This window comes from Haemorhous mexicanus, chromosome 2, assembly GCF_027477595.1.
Source record: "Haemorhous mexicanus isolate bHaeMex1 chromosome 2, bHaeMex1.pri, whole genome shotgun sequence".
Taxonomy (NCBI): domain Eukaryota; kingdom Metazoa; phylum Chordata; class Aves; order Passeriformes; family Fringillidae; genus Haemorhous; species Haemorhous mexicanus.
In genome coordinates, this window is record NC_082342.1 from 81,253,992 (window position 1) to 81,274,455 (window position 20,464).

A 20,464-nucleotide genomic window follows, 5' to 3' on the forward strand; every position below is an offset into this window, starting at 1 on the left:
GGGTTCAAAGAGAGCAGCTGTCCCTGAGTTAACCAGGAACAGTTGCACTCAACACATCTGCTAGAATTAGTATTTCCTGCTAAGGCCTAGAGCTGAGTCCAATACTGATCTGAACATAAGCCCTCCAGACAAGCCCCTCGTTGAACTCGACAGCAAAACTCTGCACCAGTGAGGTGTCTGATGGAATGCAGGGATAGTGCATACAAGACATTGCAATGCCATGCAATGTCACTGCAAGGTTTTCCAAGCTCTTTCCAAAAGGAAGGTCAGCATCTAGATAGAGCAGCACCAGGACCAAAACGGGAAGCCCTTTTTGAAAACAAACATCATTGCTAGGAAAGGATATAATACATTCTAGAAGGATATCCATACTATAGTTTGAAGACACATACCCCTGGAGCCTTCCTTCCAGAATCCCTCTCCTCCTCTGCACCAGCACTGAAAGCTGTGGTCAGATTGGTTGAGTGATCCAGCTGAAAAACAACCATCCCAAAAAGAACAAAACCACCAGTTTTCACCTGTCGCACAAACACACATTTGATTGCTGACACTGATAAATGAGTGTCAGTGGAAGGGTGAATACAGAAAGAAACATGGGGCTTTCCATAGCAGCAGCAGCAGAGTCTAAGATCAGCATAAGCTACTTGTCAAACCTCATCCTATGTGCCAGTTGCTGAAATTCACATAAGGAAGGCACTACATTACTCTCTTTGAGAGGGTAATTCTGGGCTGAAATAAAAATTGCCATGCAGTTAAGTTCTCCTTTGAGACAGAAACACCATTGCCACCAGCTCTTGAAGCCACTTGCCACCCTCAGCAGCCCTGCTGATCACAGTTCCAGAGCTGCAACGGTGGGAGGAAGGGAGCCTTTCTTCTTTTGCTCTGCAGCCAACAAATAGTATTTCAAAATCAGAAGGACTTGGCATAGATCTGTCTTTACTGGCAGTTTGTTTGTACACTATGTTTACTTATGACAATGAAGTACCAAGAAAGACGTTTGAAGCTGATTTATCAGTAATTATCAATGTCTAAGGCCATTACAGAGCAGCCTGTAACAGGCTTTGTCAGCCAGTGTGATCTGGCCTGGAGCATCAACAAGGTATGAATGGAGCCTAAAGCTTTCCTTTTACCTCTGGAAACAAAGAGGGAAAATCCATGTATGACTTCTTCACTCATCCCAGTCCTAAGCAGAGTTTCTCCCACCCAGCAGACTTGCAGGAGAGGTTCCACTGCAGTAGGATCACTAGCCAGCAGAGGCAGTGGTAGCACAGGTAAAGGGCCCAGGGAGACTTCTTTCCCTCACTGCTTGCGCTTGCAACTGGCAAGTCTCTGGCTGGACGGTTTTGAGACTAGATGTGCAGGTCCTTCTTCACCTTCCCCACAAACACGTCTCCAAAGCTCCGAGCCCCATTGCAGTCACACCCAAACTCGTGACGTGCAGCTTACCACACCCCCCCACTTCCCATGAGTTCCTCAAGGCTCCTTAAAATCACCTGACCCATGAGCACTTCCGAGCTTCTGGCTCCTCTTGACTCTCCTAAACACTTCCCAGGATTAAAGAAGCGCAGCGGAGAGGAACACACTTACCCACAGAACTGAAACCCGTTGCAGTAAAATTGCTATAGCTTCATATATCTTAATGATTGAGTTTCATTAATAGCCTGTGTGTCCAACGAATTTGACCAGATCCCCACTGAGCTGGCAAATTTCTGTGGAGAAATCCCTGGCACCCCATTTGTTTATCTTTGTCGACAATTTGTCTCATTGTCTCTGTCATTGATGAAACCGCAAATAGTGTGCCAAGATCATTTGCCTCAATAAAAATGACAACAAATTTAAGAAGCACAGATATGTAAGCTGCACTACAATCTTTATCAGTGACACCCAAAACCGAATTGGAACCATTAGTTTTCAAGGACAGACTATGAAAATAGGTTCTCCACCTCAACAAGATAAACCTGTCCATAATGCATATCTGTGTCCATGAGGAAATCACTTTGATCTTGAATACAACCTTTAAAAGAATTAGGAAAATAGGGGAAAAAAACAGTCTATTTATTTATATAGGACATTAAGATTGTCTAAACAAAGCTACAAAGTTGAGGTTTCCGAAACTTGCACACAGGTGTTCAAGTGTAATGACTTGATTTCACTGATATTGAATCCTTCACCTTCAGTGTGAAACTCCAGAGGAGTTACTTCTAGAAAATGAAAGAGGTCATTCACATGAGTGGTTAATGCAAAACAGTGCATTTATGTGCATTCATCTTATAGCGACAAATAATTGAAGACAAATAATTGAATGCTTTTCTGACCTGTCCCCAGTTAGACAAAGCTCAGCTATTTACTCCTGATTGAAGTTACAGCTGTCATTCCTGGCTCTCACAGGTGTGGCTCAATACAATAATTTGTCCCAGGGCCTGTTTCTTGCCCCAGCCATGAGTGCAGCTAGACAGAGCACAGACAGTAACATTTCTATCAATGACCTCTCCAGAGTCGTTTGCAGACAATGGCCTTTACTCACCTCGAATAATGTTTAGCTCTCCAAACTGTCATGTAGCATGCCAATTATCTAAAAATACTTGTTCTACATCTCTGATGGCACTTGTCTCTCGCATCTCAGGCTATACCCTATTCTGAGTTACATTCCTTGTGTTGTGGGTTGGGTGAAATGTCATTGATGCCATGGGTGTAACCACTGGCTTCCTTTAATGCAGCTGTAAGGAACAGTTAATCTGCTTTATGAAATAAGAGCGACCTTCTCCCCAAACAAAAGCATATGTCACTGTTCAAACCCATGGTATACACATGGGCTGCTCAGGTTGAAGGGTGTAGCAGAGGGGTTTAGCTGACAGGTTTTTTGAATTGAACAGGATGTGTATGCATGTCTCTGTGTGTATGGAAGAGGGAAGAAAAGCCCTACAAGAATAAATATAGAAAAATTAGTAGGGCCTATACTAAATAATAAGACTGTGGCCATTAGAAAAAAGAAGAAACAAGGCTTGGAGCTGAACACTTGCATCTTCCTCATCTCGGGGAACTGATACTTCATAAAGACTTTGCAAATAACTAGGATTTATCAGAGAGATCTGATTCCATATGAAATTCCTCTTTCTAAAGGAAAAAAAAATCACAAGACCCTGAACTTAAATGATGTGTTCAGGTCAAAAGATAAGAGACAAATACCTACTGAAATCAGGACAATTGCACAAGATAAAAGCAAGACTGGAATTTGCCTCCTATGTTCAATATTCATTTTTCCCTGCCTCTGACATGAACACATCAACATATGAAGGAAAAAAATAGAAGGGATAAGAAGGAGGAGAAAGGGAGAGTAAAAAGGGAGCATGTAAATCTTATCATTCCTCATATGTGCTCAATACAAAATTGTAATTTATTAATGCTCATTTCTTGACATAATCATTAGATTTTTTTCCTTTATTAAAGTGAAATAGCACTGATAAGCAATAATTCAAGGTTTTTATTTGATGACACAGGCTATACAATTTTGTCTATATGTATTTTTGTGCTATTCATAAGCCTGTTTAGCTTTGCACTTGTGTTGCAGAAGGATTGAATTATAGCTTTGCAGTAGATTAGATTTCTTTGTATTATTCTATTTATATCTATCTGGTTGCTCTGTTACACATTTTCTTCAGACTATCTTATAAACTGATTGGGACATGTCTCCTTTTCTATTGTGTGCATAAGTGGCCACCACAGTATGGATTTAAAAGCAAAATTAAATACCCAGTACCCCAAGCTTAGAAAATCATTGCTGCTTTGTTGCTGCATTATGATTCTGCATACAATTCTACCTACCTACTTTCAGCTTATACAGAAAATGCAATTAGAGACATGGATTGTTGAGAAATAGGAATTATTTTCCATGATTCATAATGACGAAAGTTTACCCATTTCTGGCCCCGTTTGCCATATTTGAACTTAGCTGAGGAGAGCTTTTGATGACACTCTTACATTCTTAACACAACATTCTTTGTAATATATAAACATGTTCTCAGCTCAGTTGGCATATTTGTTTGCTTTGGAGTGCTGTGTCTTTGTGTCCTAAAATATAAGATGCATAATCCTTGCATTTGCTCTGTGACTTGAAATAACTAACATGCTGTTATTTCCTGTGAGAGACCTAATAGTTAGGGAAAATGCTGAGTATTTTACTCAGCAATAAAATGTTCTTCAAGTGATAATACATCTTAGCATAAAGCAGATTCTAATATGGGTATTTTCTTACACTGTGTTTGTTGAATTTGGTATTTGTGAAAGTAGGACTCAAGAAATGGACTAAATCCAAGTACAGTGTGGGCAGGTGCTGTGCAAGCTTTCCCTCTCATCTTCTCCAAGTCCCCCTTCATGTCAAATTTTTTTCAGTTTTTACACTGTACCTCCTTATGGCAGAAATGCAGTTTTTTATTTTGTGGACAAATATTTCCTGAATTCTGAGATGAAACTCCTCAGTTTTTTTTCCTGTGCCAGGTCTGAACTGGGGTTTTTACAGGTGGGAAGGTGGTGCTCTGATATAGCTGAACAGAGGATGAAGAAGCAAAGCATCAGACCTTGTTGCTGCTTTTTACTCTCCTCTTCACCCAGAAAATCTACATCTCAGTACATTTCTAAAGAGTCTGGCAAAAGACATTTGATAAAAGTGATAATGTTTAAACAAAGGATTGGCAGAGATATAGGCCATTTCAGAGGCCTCAGTTAAATGGGGTTAGCTTTTTGCAGTCATCTAACTGTAAATTAAATATGAATCCCATAATCTCTGAATTTGTGTGCCCCAACTATATTCCTCCAAATAACTTTTTAAACTAATTTTGCACATTTTCTATATATTTATGATAAAAATGTAAATGAAAGAATCAAAACCTGGTAGCTTTACTTTAATATTTCACTTGAAGCGTACAGGCAGAGTGAACACTGGAGAAAAAAAAAGTATTAGTGGCTCTGGGAAGCATAGAGTGTTTAATATCCAGATTAAATATTGGTGGAGCTTGAGCTCCTTTTCTGTCAGTCTATCACCTGCTGTTGTAAAAGACTTCTGTCACATGTCTCCTGACCAATTATGTCTGCAGTAGCTTGGGAAGAATCTCCTATCCGGCTGCTCACGGTGCTGTGGGCTATGAACGGGAGACTGCCCTGAATTATTCTCAGGATAAACCCTTTATGGGTTTTAGAAACAATTAACTTATCTATTTTCTACTAGTCCAAAAGCTTTATGGGTAGCACAAATGTAAATTTATTTTAACCTCAAATCCAATGTATAATTTTTGTGGAGCTGGAAGTAGGGAACCAGTGTGATTGGAAGATACATTTCAATTAATTCTTCCTCCGACGCTTTATCTCCTCGGCATCAGAACCTTTTATAGTGTTAAAATTAACAATTATGCAGCTGATGGCTGGCTGAAACCACAGGGGATCTGGAAAGGGCTTCAGATAACACAACATGTATAAATCATTCAGGAGAACAATTCATGAAAGAAAAGTTATCTGTGTTTTGGATGACATTGGAAGAACTAAATAGGAGTCAATTTGAGGAAGAGACATTTTGCTCCATTGTCCGGCCTGGCTTTTCTTTCTCTTTTTTTTTTTTTATTGTGTTGTAATATACATTTTCAAAATTAATTAACCATTAACAGCAAGATAAATGTTTCTTCTTGTGTTAAGGAAATGCTGGCCTCGGTGGTGAAAGATTATTTCACATGAGCAGCACTCTTCAAGAAAGCTGTTGCCAGATAAGGTGGCGACTGTACTTTGAAGAGGAACAATGAGGAGTGACAGACAAGACCGTGTTTACCAACCTGAATAGAGGACTCACAGGTTTCCACTCCCTGCTCGGTTACCTAAGCCCGGGGAATCAGGGCTGGAGTGCCATTTCACCAGCCCGGATCAGTAACAAAGTGGTAACTACTTCAGAATGTAATAACGCGCCGTGAAATCTTACTCCAGGGGGTAACGAACAACATTTTCTTAATTTAATTTTCATGAAATGTTTAAAAAATTACTTTGTTGGAACAGCTCTGGTGTTTATGAATTTGGCAGCTGTGGAGGATTTTTGTTCTGTGTTTTTTTTTACAACGTTCAGACTTTTGATTACAGGTTGGGGTGTGAATACAGCACGGCTCAAATGTGAAAGCCTTTTATTTCAACCAGGCCAAAAATGTAGAAATAGGAAGAAGATGTTCTTGTTCTGCAACTTAGGAAAGATCTAAATTTGGCACCCACACTGTACACAGAATGGCATGGGACTCGTGTGTGTAGTGCTCCGAGACACAGTCACATATATGTGAAAATATTTGAAAATAACTGACTCCAGGAGCACTATACCAACCCACCTCATCCAGAAAAGGCCACTGGAAATAGTAATTTTCTCCCATTTTTGTCTCTATCCCTGCAGAGCTGGCAGAGTTGGTACAGAGTGCTGGGAAATTGCTATTGGCCTTTGATAAAGTGCTCAATTTTTATTACTTTTGTGCTGTGTTCGTGATTCTACAGTCCTGAACCCAAATATTTGTAGAGCTGAAGTCTAGAACAATCTCGCTGTCTGTTGACAGCACCTGCAGTTTCTTTGTCAATGTGAACAGTGCAGATCAGCATGGCCAGTTGAGCATCCAAACAAGTTCAGCAGGAAAGGGGAATAGAAATAGAACATGCATTATATATATGTATTTAGATATGTGTGTATGTACAATGGGATTGTTTCTTCATTCTGTTACAAATATATTGAGGGGATTTACATTAGAGGACAACATTAAACAAAATTGTGACACAACTGACAAACAATCAGACCGTATTTACATATGTAAATGTATATATGGGACGCAAATGCTAGATGAAAAGGCTACTAGATACAATGTTTACTTTAACATAGATGTCTGAAATTGGGAGTGTAAGTTTTTGGTATGTGCATAATCAGCTGTAATATATTTATTAATAGTTTTTATAATGCATGTGTTTTTATTTTTCTCATCCACAGGTTTTTTTTTACATTTGACCTCTTTGCGTCTTCAGGTTCTGGCTACAACATTATTGGACAAGGGTACAGAACATATTTCTAGCTTTTCTTGCAAAAACTTTGTATCCATGAATATATTTTACAAGAACATATACGCTTTTTTTTCCCTATTCAAATTAAAATCCATCAAGTACAAATGTTACTGAACAGAGGTGCCGAAAATATTTGGTTCAAATCACATTTTTTTGTTAACTGTCAAGAAAGCATTTTCTAATATGTGAGGGGAAAAACCTTTCTGCTAATTTTGACATACATGTGTTGGCTGCAGAGTACATTTTCTTTTGATGACAATCAGCAGGTTAGATTAATCTGGTAGCATTACAGAAATAATACAGATCTTTGTTATGCATGTTATCCAGAAGATCTTTAGAGAGGTCTTGGAAAATGGACCTTATAAGTTATATTAAGCAATGATGTAATTATATTAAGTAATCATAAGTAATAGTGCCAAAATGTTTGGCTAAGTCCCTTTTTCTCCTAGTGGCCCCCAAAAGTGGAAGGTTGAGATTCTTTATTATATGTACCTGTGCCAGAAACACAGTGCAGATCAGGGCCAGCTCACAAAGTTTTACTTGAGCAAAAATTTCTTCTGTGATTGGGAAAGTTTTTTGGTACCTGATTTATTTTTCTTTGTTCAGGATATCTGGGTCTAATTTTTTTGCTTTTCAAACTTCAGGAAACTGAGTTTTGAAAGGGCATTTCTTGGCTTTGATTTACATAATTACGTTTTGTAAGTGGCGATATTAGTTTTGCTTTTTTTTTTGCTTTCTTGCTTTTTTTTTTTTTGTTTGTGGGTTTGTTTTTTTCTTTTTTTGTCTCAGCAGTCATGGAAAAGGTAATATAGTCCTTGATCATGTAGAGATAAAGAAATAGGTTTTGACAGATGAGTGCACTGGCAATAGATTCCTTGTTGAGTCATTTAAACCACTAACATCCCTTCTAACCTTATGCTTTTCCTTTGCTAGGAGTTAGCACATGTGGAACAGGGATGGCTGAAGGAAATATGCCAGCTTCTTACCTCTGGCAGTTTTAAGACTGATGTCTTAACATAAAGTCTAACTGGTGGATATTCATCATGCCAGGTCAAGCTGAAGTTGACATTGCTTTCAGTGTCCCTTTGGTATGGATGGAAAACCACAAGGAGAAGTCAGGGCTAACTGCTGGCACCGTTGCTGAACACCAGACACAGTGTCCATCAAGCCCTGATCTTTCCTGAAGTGCAATGTTTGCCCTAAAACTATCCTCTCTTCAGCAACAAACACCGTTAGATATCTCTGCCTAGTTTCCTTACTATAAACTGTGATGATTTTGTAAGGAATGATTCATAAACATAAAGGCATAAATCCATCCCTCATGAGGCATAAATCCATCCCTCAATAAGGCTCAAAACCACAAAGGCACAGGGCGATACTGTGTTTGGGGTTTCTTTGCATGAATCTTGTCATTTGTCTTGTTTTTGGTGCTGGTTGTTTTCTACACAGAAGAGGGAAAGTGTGAAACTAGCCCACAGTTTTTGCAAACTATCAGAATAAACCATATCTGTAGAGAGTATCTTTAGAAAGCAGAATACATATCCAGAGCACTCAGAGCAAGAACAGTTAGTCTACTTGCTAGTATTCCCACCCACTGCCCTGACACTTGTATTCCTGCTGGAGAGTGGCCCAGCTTCAGAAGGAAGGACTGCACTTAAATAATGTGGGGCACGTCACTCTAAAGAGCATTGGAGACAAACACAAGATGTGTTACTGAGCAACTTGAATTTCTACATGTGTTTTCTTTTGGATTACCATTCAAAGAGATGGTGAGATTTAATTTAATCAATTAAAATTATTTCTTTCAGCCCTTTCAAACACCTGCCCCGAGTTAGGGCGCTCTCAAAGACGCGTCCTTAAAATAGGTTCAATTTTCATGAGCTGGCATTTTCCATCAAAAGCAAGAAAAATCTTGACCATTTCTGGTGATAAAATTTCCTTTTTTAACATGTGTTTGAGGCTCTGTCCTCAAGCCACTGCAAAGACATAATGGTAGGCACAAACTGCCTCTGCCTTGTCACACAGAATGCACCATTCTGGACTTGTTTCACTAACCTGGTGGAGGAGGCAGGTGTGTTCATGGTGTCTATTCTATATTATTTGCACAGTGTTTAAGCTGTAAAATCCTTTAAGAAGGAAAGGCATTTGCACAATGTCTTCTTAGAGATAGTACTGTTATAAATCATCACATAAAGAGAAGAAAAACCTTCTAATTGCTTGCTTTATCTTCAAAAGTTATGAATTTCAGAACAATCTGCATATCAGGTGCCTTGTTAGTATTTTAGTGTTAAAAGGCTTCTGTTGATATATTTCCAGCTTCTGTTACCTGCCTTTGACACACCACATAGTTATTTTCTTTTTAATCTCTGAAAAGCAGAAATATTGTGAGCTCTTTGCTGGTGCCAGTATGGATAGGAGCCATCCCTAAAGAGACATATATTGCAATTGGCAAGATATAAATCACATACTGTATAAATATAGAGGTGTTTATGTGTCAAGATGTTGGCAAGTGGTTTGTGGGAAAAACTACTCTGTTGGATGCTAAAAGCATCTTTCAGGTCTGCCATTTACGACTCCTACTTTCTTGCTGCTTTTGTGCCAGTTTTTGGATTATCATTAGGGGTATATGTGATTGCTTGTCCAGATGTTGTACAGAAGTGCCTTGAAAGAGAAAGAGTAATTCTTGCCCCATTCCTAGTGAGAATGATGCTGTTGAGAATTTGTTTCAGGGTTTGTTTGCTTTTGTTTTGGTTTTGTATTTTGTTTTGAGTTTGTTTTTTTTCTTTTTACAATCACTCTCTTCATTCACTAATGTCAGCACTTGTTTATTTGCACTGGAGCTTTGTTCCCTACCAAAACTGGGTCTTGCAACTGCCTTGCTTTGAAGCATAGTAATTAACCCCTTCCAAACCTCACCTGCAAATCTGCAAATTGCTGTTTCTTGACCTTCTTCTTGTCATTTCCTTTCACCCTGTTTCTTCTTTTATATTTTTTTCTTGCTTTGTTGAACTTACTTCAACTTGACGCAAGTTCACAGATAACGTAGTGTGTCTTAGTGCAGCTACTTTGCTTTAAATCCTGTGGCAGGAGTTTTGTTCCTGCACGCAATCCACTTGGGTCCTAAGGAAACCTCCAGACAGCTTTACCTTCTTCTAGAATCCTTTGTTCTACCTAGTTGACACTGCAGCTGACAGAAGCAGCCAACAGGCACTGCAGTTTGGGCACTCTCTTGTGCAGAAGGGTGCAGGAAACAGGACCAGAAATGATGCCTGGCAGTAGTGTTACCCTAGGGCATATCCCCAGCACCATCTTGATTTACTGGGGATCTTAACACAAACTAAGCTCCTGAAGGAGAACTCAGCTGTCTGGGTCTGGGGCTGACAGGATGCCTGGGACTCCTCACTGAGTCCTGGGGGTCACTAAGGGAATTATCAGCCAGCAATGACACAAAGACTACCAGCATCTTAAGCATTATCCCAGCAGGAATTCATCACCAGTAGGTTGAAGGAAGTCATCCTTTCTATACTCAGCATAGGTGAGACATATCTGCAGTCCTGGGTCCAGTTCTGGGCTCCTCAGTGCAACAGAGGTATCGATATACTGAAGAGAGTCCAGCAAAGGGCCTCAAGGATGATTAAGAGCCTGATTAAGGATATGGTGGAGCATCCATCCTATGAGCAAAGGTTGAGAGAGCTGGGACTGTTCAGCCTGGAGAAGAAAGACTTAGGGGAAATCTTATGAATGCACATAAATACCTGAAGGGAGGGTGCAAGGTGGGTGGAGCCAGGAACATCTCACAGGTGCCAAGTGAGAAGACAAGGGTCAATGAGTACATTCTAAAACACAGGAAATGGCATTTCAACATAAGAAGAAAACTTTTTTACATTGAAGGTGGTCAGATACTGGAACAGGTTTCCCAGAGAGATTTGCTCCCCTATTTTGGAGGTGCTTAAGCCCCATTTAAATAGTGTCCTGAACGACTTGCAGTGAGTGACCCTATATAATCAGGAGAGTTGGGTTAGACAGTCTCCAAAGGTGTCTTCCTACCTCAGTTGCACTGTGATTTTCTCATACAACTTCGTGCTCCTCTTTGTCCTTCACATTGGAAAAGAGGCTGACCAGATAGAAAGGTAGGAAGACAAAATGATGCTTTGATCAAGATCATGCTCTTTCAGAAAAGAAGTGTGTATATATAGAGTGTAGATTTTATACACAGTACCTGCCAGAATCAACACAAAATTTGGAATAAATGGAGGAGATACCCAGGGGAAGCCACGTGTCTCACATGTCTCAAGCAAGGGATGCCACTAGCTGTGATAGAGTAGTTAAATATCCAGACAACATAATCTGCACCAGTAAATCAATAGCAGTTCTCAGTTTGTGACATAATTTCTTTTTTTTTTTTAAGGCAGTATTTTATGACTAGATCTCCATTATATGCAAGGTCAATGGTTCTGTTTCCCAGAACAGGTAGCTGGGAGTCCTCAGCTGGAGAGGTGAAGACTTCCAGCCTAAATCTGTGAGCTTTGGAAAGGAAATGACTACAGACACAGCAGGCTGGAGTCCAGCTGTCAGCCACTGTTGGGACCTGATACCTTGCAGATCCATAGGCAGCTCCACAAGGACTAGAACATCTTGAGGAACAGCTCAAGGATTAGGGAGGATCAGAGAGTTTGCGCGTGTGAGAATCTTCATGCAAGAGACTGTCTGGGCATATATATATTTAAAATAATCTAGCTAAAGAGTGAGAGACTTTCTGATCACATGTTGTCTCAGATAAAATTTTGAGAGAATTGGTTTGTTCTGAAGCATATTTATTCTATAGCATATACAATAATTCACCATGGTAAAGTATTGAATAAACACTACACTGTCACCTTTTTTATTATTTAAGTGTCTTGAACAGTACTAAAATCAGTTGTGATTCCTGAAAATTAATTCCTGCTATTAGTTTTCTGACCTGGATAAGAATCAGTAACCCAGAGCTGCAAAGCCATGCATATAATTATACCACTTCCCCACTGAACTTGCATTATTATCATAACTATAACCGGCCTTTGTAGAAAAACTGCTTCTACACTGCATCTATATTCTGTTCTAAAATAATGACACGTGACAGTTCCAGAGAAGAATTACTAATTAAACATATTCCTTTTAATATTTCATCCATTGTCCTCAAAAAGACAACAATTTCAACCCTTTATTTATTTTTTCTACACTATTTGGAGTTTAGGATCTATTCCTTAAGAACAAAAGTACAATACTATCTTGCAGAACTGAGCTGTCATGACAAAAATTTTTATCAGTCTAAATTATCTATGCAACAACATGATAGAAACCCAGAAATAGGATACAGTAGCAAAGCAGTTCAACTTCCATTAAAAATAAAAGCTCTGTTAATAAGCTTCTGGCATGATTTTTGATATAACCATTTTAGGGTTAATGGTGGTTGGCTATCATGAAGGATTTTGCAAGTGTTGAAGTTATCAGTGTCCCCATATATGCCTTAGCTCAGCAAAGCAGTTAAGCATGTGCTTAAGTCTCATTCTGTAATCTCTTTCTCTAACCATAAATCCTGCTTCATTGACTTCTGCACTTTTTATAGCTTGCTGAGGGAAATTCATGCTACCTGTTTGGCAACATAACAGTAGCATGACAGAGTAGTGCATGCTTGCACCATGTTTAGGATTTTAGTAGAGAACACATCTGGAAATGGGAGGAAGATGTGATAATAGAGAATATCACTTTGTTATTTTAATTTTACTTTACGTAAAAACTTTTGACATGCAAATGGTGTCCTTGCTAATTGCAGTGTCTGTTGAGATATTGATACTAATCCTTCAATTACATTCATTATTATTTAGCTTTTATTTATCGACCCTGTGGGATGCAGAAAACTACATATGAGCCCTAAATTCTTGCAGTCTAAAAGGCAGGTCCAGAAAAACGTGGATGTCCTCTGGAATTCAAAGTTAGGGAATAAAAAGAGTGAACAGGAGAAATCTCATATTGATTTGGTGAGCACAGTTGTTTCAGGTTTCCTTCCTCTTCTCTGTGTCCATTACCCAGCCCAGTGGCTGTACATTTTTGTGTGTTTTTACCTGTTGTAAATTGATGTCATTTGCTTTTGTATGTCAACCATGTGCAAGTAAGTAAAGCAAGCAGTTTTGTCTTACAGAAAAGCTACTTATGTACTTTACACCTCAAAATGATTCACAGCACTATGCAAGTACAGGTGCTATAAACAGGAGATGCAAGTCCTTATTCTAAGCCCTCTACAAGTTTTCACATCCTACAGGCCTGGGTGATTTAGTGATATACCCTGAGCAACTCCGTATCTCATGCTTTGAGCAGGCCTAGGTGGACCAGATGACTTTGTAACTTTGTAATGATGCTTTAATATAAAACAAAAGGAATAGAGGGTGAATCAGATTCTCCAATAAGACATCATTGTCTGTTTCATTATATTCAGCATAATAATGGTAATTATGAAGTCAATACTCGTATACCAACATGTTAAAGAAATGTAATGAAGAGAGAAAAATAAAAGTCTTCATGAAGGTATTAATGCTATCTTTTAGGGAGGTTAATGAGAAAATCCTGTTAGACAAGACCAGCTGAGATATGGAATATCATTTTTGTAAGAAGTGCTGACATCTGAGAATTTGTTATTGTTTCAATTCAGGGTGAAATCAAATGTTTCTGATATGCCATGCAAGTATTGCTTTAGAAAAAAGACTTAATTTCTCCAATATTTAGTTTTATAATTCTACCACTGTGTTTCAGACTTCATTCTCTGTTTTCAACCAGAAAATATGTGGATGCTATGTATTTGCAGTGCTGGGCTAATTCTTGTGAGAGGATGTGCAGTGTCCTTTTTCCTTTGCCAGGCAGACCAGGGGTTGGAACACTTGCCTGTAATACAGGAGAGCTGGACTGCACATCCACTGTACCCAGAGTGGTTTTGGAGTGAGCACTTTCAAAATCAGAACATAATGTCCAGGGCAGCAGCTGGTAGCAGCATCATTGTTAATTACCCTCAAGGACATGATGTACAGACTAGACTAACTTTTGGAGCTTCACTAAGGATGCAAGTTGACTGTCTCTGAATGAGAGATTTTGAAGAAATTAACCTTAGCCAAGATGCAAAAGGAGAAGAAAGGCAATGGTGAAGTCCAAACTGGTATTATTCTAGAGACAAAAAGAGCCTTTAAAATTTTTGAAGACTGTTTTTTAATAATTTTACCCACTACTACTGCAATAAAGCAGCCAGAGATGCGACTGTACCAAAGCTCTAGCTTTGGTAATTAGCAGTACCTGAGCATTCAAAAGTAATGTAGAAGTAGAATGAGAGGAGAGAGAATATAACAAGAATAAGTTCCATATAAATGGAAGTAAGCATAAGGAAAACAAAAGGAAGATCCCTAAGTCCAAGAGAAGTTTTTTTGTTGAGAGAAAAATGCAGCAGTAAGATTTGAAAGAGCAATCTCTCTGTATAAAACAGATGTAACAGAAAAAAAGGAGCTGTGTCTGCTGAAAAACCATTTGTGTGCTCTGCAGCAAGTTCTTCAAAGGGATAAAGAACCTATCTTGGATAGATGATCCAGACAATGTTAAAGGAGGGAAAACAATAATCTTAGGTTTGCTGTAGGAGAAGTATATGCTTTTTCTGAGCAATGGCTGAGCCAAAGAACCAGGCAGAGACCTGCTCCACTCCATGTCTGAGTTTTGCTTGGTCAACCTTACACAATATGAAGCATTGAAGAACATAACACCCAGCTTCAACTGGCTGTTACTCTGCCTTCCTGGAGATAAAGTTTGCCCATCTTCATTTCACAGTTAAGCATATGGCCATCAAAAATTAGCAATAAACATCAGAATGCAAAATGCTTATGAGAAATCTATTAAATAGCTCACAATGGGAGTCTTTTGACATTCTTGTGTGGAGTATTCCCTGTGTTACAGAACACTGGAAAGGTCATCTGTCCCAAATATTTTATGTTTAGGAATCAGAAATCTCAAAATGGTGCAACTGTTTTCAGTTTTAGACTTGTCTGAGGAAAATGGGCAATTCACCATGCCGGAATATCTCTGCATTCTGCCAACACTGAGCTACCTTATTTGACCTCAGGGCTCAATGTATTGTGCTTGGGCATAAATAATCCCACTGTCATTCTAATAAAGAGTCCCATGACCACGAACTTGACTGACTGTATTGTTTTATTTTTCTCCTTCTATATGACCAATCAGATGTGTATTCTAATGTTGTTATTTAAACATGCTCATGCTTTATTTTAAGTTTTCTACTGATTTAAGGTGTTTCCAGAAGATCACAATATCTTTTGTTGGATCTGTCCTGGTGCCTAACAGTTCAAAATGAAGATCAGAGCATGATGAGAGCATGATTTTAATTCTTTAATGAGATGCGCTGTTGCTAGGTGTTTGTCATGTTTCAGACAGGTGGTGCTAGCAGTTGCATGTCTAAACCTGAATTTCTCTGAAAATTACTTGTGCTCATGATCAATAAGTTTTGACAGTTCTTAGAGATCATTCTTAAATTGATAATAACGCCTGTGTCTGGTCTTAAGTAATGTAATTAATTAACATTAATTAATTCGTTTCCAATTAAAACAAAAACTTTCAGCGGTATCCTCTGTAAATGTTTAAGTTTTCAAGCAGTTAATGTGACATAGGCTACCCTTTTCCACCTTTTTGTCAGATGACAAAGATTATGGCTGAACAATTAAATATCTCCTCATTCATATTTAATTTGCAAATGATGCTCTTGTACCCGGAAAAATAATCCCTGTATGGGAATAGGAAATGGAATGCATGGAAATGGGAAAATTAACAGTTCCTTTTCAGCAGTGGAAAAAAGCGGTTTATGGTAATTTAGGCTAACCTTGACCTCCCATATATAAAAACATGAAAGTCATTAACACCCACACTCTAAGTCTAATTCTCCTCCTACTCTTCTTGAGTAAATTAACACCTGTTAGCAAGTGGGATGCATAAAACCCGATCTTGGCTATGATGGTGTAGGAGATCTCTGTCCAGACCTTCCTAAAAGCATCTGGCCACCACTTAATTTAGGCTCACTCTCAGAATTCTTTACTCCAGAACATGGATTCATTTAACTTGTTCAGTTTCTCTTTACCATAGCTTGGATTCTATGTCATTTGCCCATCTTTGCACACTCTTGCTCCTGGGGTGCCAGTCGTGCATCTACACCCAACATCAACAGTCCTGTGAAGGACTCTTCCCTTTGGGCTCCAGTCCTTGTGTCCCTCTCTCTTCTGCCAAAGGCAATGTGACAGCCTGTGCCATAGTGTGACCAGCTGCAGTAGGTAATTTCCCTTCCACAGTGACGTTTTGCTGAAGTTTAGTGCAGAAAAGCTGGTTTTCTCCAAAGCTTCTCAGAATAACAAAGCTGTATTCTCCCTTTTTTTTTTTTTAACATGAGGACCTTCAATGGGTAAATCTCAGGGGTTTACCTATTTTGAAAAAGGTTTTATTTTTTAGTAAAAATGCACCATGTGCTTCACACAGTCTTGAAAACAGCAGAGAAAACAGCATTTCCCAAGGGGATATTGAACATGCTCAGACGAGTGCTCTGTTTTCCTAAGGACACCTGCCAGAACCTTGCTGACATATCAAGTGTTGAAAAATGCTTGGCATCAGCCATCTCTCACAGAGTTTCTCTCTTTGTTGACAGTAGGAAACAGCCATGTTATGCATATTTCTTTAATTCTCTTGGCTGCCTACATTGCAAAGTGTCTCTTATATTTTCTTCTATAGCCATTGATTCTCAAAGAGAAAAGAATATCCAGCTCTTCTTTTGGTCTGGGCTTTAAGGCAATGGAAACTGACCAGGAACAGTACAGACCAGGAACTGAACAATGGTAGGAGAAGGATTTTTTTCGCCTTGGCCTATGATGGAAACTTCCGTGTCTGCTGGAAAATACCTTCCATGAAATATTTGTTGCCTTGGTCCCTTGTCTCTCTAATCATGTTGTGTTGGTGCCCTCATGATCAGACTGAGGATATCATGGTTTTTTTCATTTTATGGTTTGGTATACTTCCTTCAGTGCTCTTCTGATTTCTCTCTCTCCCACTTTGTCCTGTATGCAGTTTATTTCACATTTTACCTTAATGAGAAGTTGTTCACCCACATAAACTCCCATTTGCCTTCTGATGACCACAGGGCAAAAGCTCCTTAAGGCACAACTGTTTTGCATGGAAATATCCATCTCTGTCAGAGCCTGTCTTCAGAGTCTCCATTCAGTCTCTCATTTTTCTCTTTACATTGCAGAGGAGATAAATCCACCGGTAAGGGAAAAGCTCTTTTTTATTTGGTAGGGAATTAATAGTCAGAGCTTCACATTTCCACATTTTGCAAATTTTTCACTCATGTAAAATTTTTTGCATTTTGACTATTTGTGCCTCAACAAGATCCTCTGGCCAATTGCTTCCTGTAGTAGTCAGACTACCTTCTGCCAAACGAAACATTATGCACAGCTATCAGGCATTATTATCAACACCTATCCTGCAGCAGAACTTTTGTTTGTGATGAGTAATTTAACACTCAACACTCTGAAACCTAAAGCTAATATTGTGAAGTACTCCAAGGAGACAAATTGCATGTATCTTAAACTTTTGATAATCATCTGGTAGTTTGGGGACACTGTGGGTTTTCAGAAAACAAAACGCCATAAAGTTCTGTTCCTCAAGCAGCCAGGGAAGCTGCTTTACCTCTGCTGGAGCTGAGTATCAGCAGCTTGTGGTTCCCTCCTGGCATAAGGAACAGAAGCTGGGGTATAAGTGCTCCCTCTCCAGCAGGCTTTAGCCTGCTTTGGAGATCATTGATCCAAAATGAAGCTTTCTGCATTCATTCAACTTGCAGCTGACAAGCCAGTCCATTCTCTAATCTGTTTAACATCTGATTCCTGGCATTCGACCAGTATTGCAAGGTTTTGTGAACTTATCACTTTGTTGAATGAGGTTCTTTTATCACAGGGACCTATTGTCTTTGACAGTGATTTTTGGCTTTCACCATCTTTTACCCTCAATGCTGTATCTTAATTGCTTGCCCACACTGAGTAGTGCAAGAGTGAAATATTGACCTGCTTCTCTGGCTAAAAGCTATGTAAGCAATACAGTACCCATCCTTCTAAGAAGCCCCAGTGATCAGTTGAGAAAAAGAAACTCAGTCGTCAAATTGTCATTTCCTTGGTGAACTTTTCCTATTTGCCTTGAGTTCTCCTTAACACTTAATTTAGAAATATATGAGGGGTGAGTACAGCTCTGACTGGCATCAGCCGCCAGCTAAAATAACCCAATGAAAAATGCCTTGAGATGGCTGCTACTTTTTTGTTTTGTGGATTTTAGGCTTGATATTAGAGCAAATTTACTATCTGAAAGATAGGTGGGCTCAGAGGTAGATGTAGGATTTTTTGAATTGTGGGAGGCTAAAACTCCTTCTCCCTAAGGATTCAGTGCTGTAAGCTGAGAACAGTGGGAACAGTCCTTACAGCCAGACTGTTGTCTCTGTTCCCAGCCTCTACTGCTGGCAGTCTTCGTGTGTTCGATTGTCTATGCTCCCCCTCCTCAGAACAAATATAATTCTTCCCTTTAGCATCTCTCATGTCTCCCCTTGGCTGACAGTGACCTCTGCTCCTCATGTAATTCTTCTCTCTGGCTTGTCAATAGGTTGTTACCCCAGTACAGATTTCAGCTGCCAACTTCTACTTCAGGCATTTTCTTTTTGCCGACTTGTAAGCCTCAGATAATTCAACACCATATTCACACTTCCATCTCACTCTTGCATCCTGTCTCTCCTCCCTGTCACTTCCAAGCCTGGGTATTGGTTTTTTTGCTTTCTTAAAAAAGGCTTATTATGTAGTGGACATCTCATCTTGAAACTTACTGCTTTCTAACTTATATGTGTGGGACAATCTGGACAGACAACAGCTATCTTTGCCCTCTGATGTGAACAGCTCAGTCTTTGGGATCATGGTCTGACACAGACTCAACTTAGCTGCATGCAGGAGTGTTCCAGCCAGGACAGCTGTGCTCTTGGGGTAGAGACCAGAGGGATGGCAGTAGCAGGGTGCTGGTGTGAGTGCAGGCTCACATGACATAGAGTCAGGGTGCCCCCGGGAGAAACAACGAAGCCTGGGAAGTGGGGAGTTCTTCCAGATGAAGAAGAGCTCTGTGGTACCTGGAAATGACATTAATGAGGAAAATCCAAACAGCTGTGTTGAGTGGGAGTGCAGGACAGTGTGGCTCTAAGAAATTCCCATGACACCCTGAAGACTGCAGGAGCAAAACACTCAGAACAAGAAAGCAAAGAACTCAGGAAAAGGAGCTGCTGCTTTTGCTTTGCCAAACAATAAAAGCCCCAGTCGATAGTATACTACAAAGTGTGGTCTTTGCAGATAGGAACTCTACTGCCTCTCCCCAGAAAATGCTATGCCATGAGGGACACAACCTGGCTGTCAAAACATTCAAGTAATGAATGGGAGTAGAAGGGTGGCAGCACTTGCAGGTGTTGTTCTGCCAAGACAGCAGCTAGAATAGGGGTTCAGTTTTGGTATTTTTTCAAAAACCATTGAAAAAGTGGAGAAAGTGCTGAAAAATTCAGTAAGTGATTTAAGAATTGGAAACCCTCTTTTTTTCCCCTTAAAAATCTTATCAGAAATAAAATTGAGAAGGGATTTGATTAGAGTATATAAATCCCTTTCCTGAGAGAAAACATGAGCACTGAAGTGATCTTGAATTTAGTAGAGAATGAAATGTGGTTGGAATTGGAAGCTAAGTCAATCCAGGACAGAAGTTAGATACCTTTATTTTTTTGGCAGTGAGTGGGATTAACCATTCAAACTAACTACCATGCAATAGATTTTCTGTCTCCTGCTATTGTGAGATCAAGACTAGATATTCTCTAGAAGTTATGCATTAGTCAAACACAAATTATCCTTTCATCAAACAGAAGTTATTGGGCTGTGTACAGATTTAATTGGGTGATGAAGTAATAGGTCTAACATACTGCAGATCAGATTTTATGATCTAATAGTACGTTTTGGCAATAGAATATAAATGTGGATGAGTGGATGTGTATCTGAGAGAGTATAATTCTTAAGATTACTGAGTGTGTTGGTTTTGATTAGAGAGTTCTCCATCATCTCTAAATTCCCATCTCCTATATCAGGTCATATCTGTGCAGATTCTTCCCATGCATTCTCCCAAATGGCTGCACAAACCCTCTTCAAATTCTTGATACACTCTGTGCTGTAAATGTCATAATTTCTGTAAATACTAGGTGTGTTGTAGCACCTCATCAATTTTCAACCCATCAGCAGAACACACCTGGTCACTTTAAGTTCTTGATTCTGTTGAATAA

At 39.3% G+C, this 20,464-nt stretch overlaps 1 long non-coding RNA gene across 1 annotated transcript; it reads left to right on the forward strand.

Moving 5' to 3' along the window:
- The first annotated feature begins 5,419 nt into the window (after window positions 1–5,419).
- On the forward strand, window positions 5,420–15,263 carry LOC132323705 (uncharacterized). The gene is made up of 2 exons (XR_009485414.1): window positions 5,420–7,054; window positions 7,996–15,263. It is a non-coding gene; the product is annotated as an uncharacterized LOC132323705 (long non-coding RNA).
- The last annotated feature ends 5,201 nt before the right edge of the window (window positions 15,264–20,464 follow it).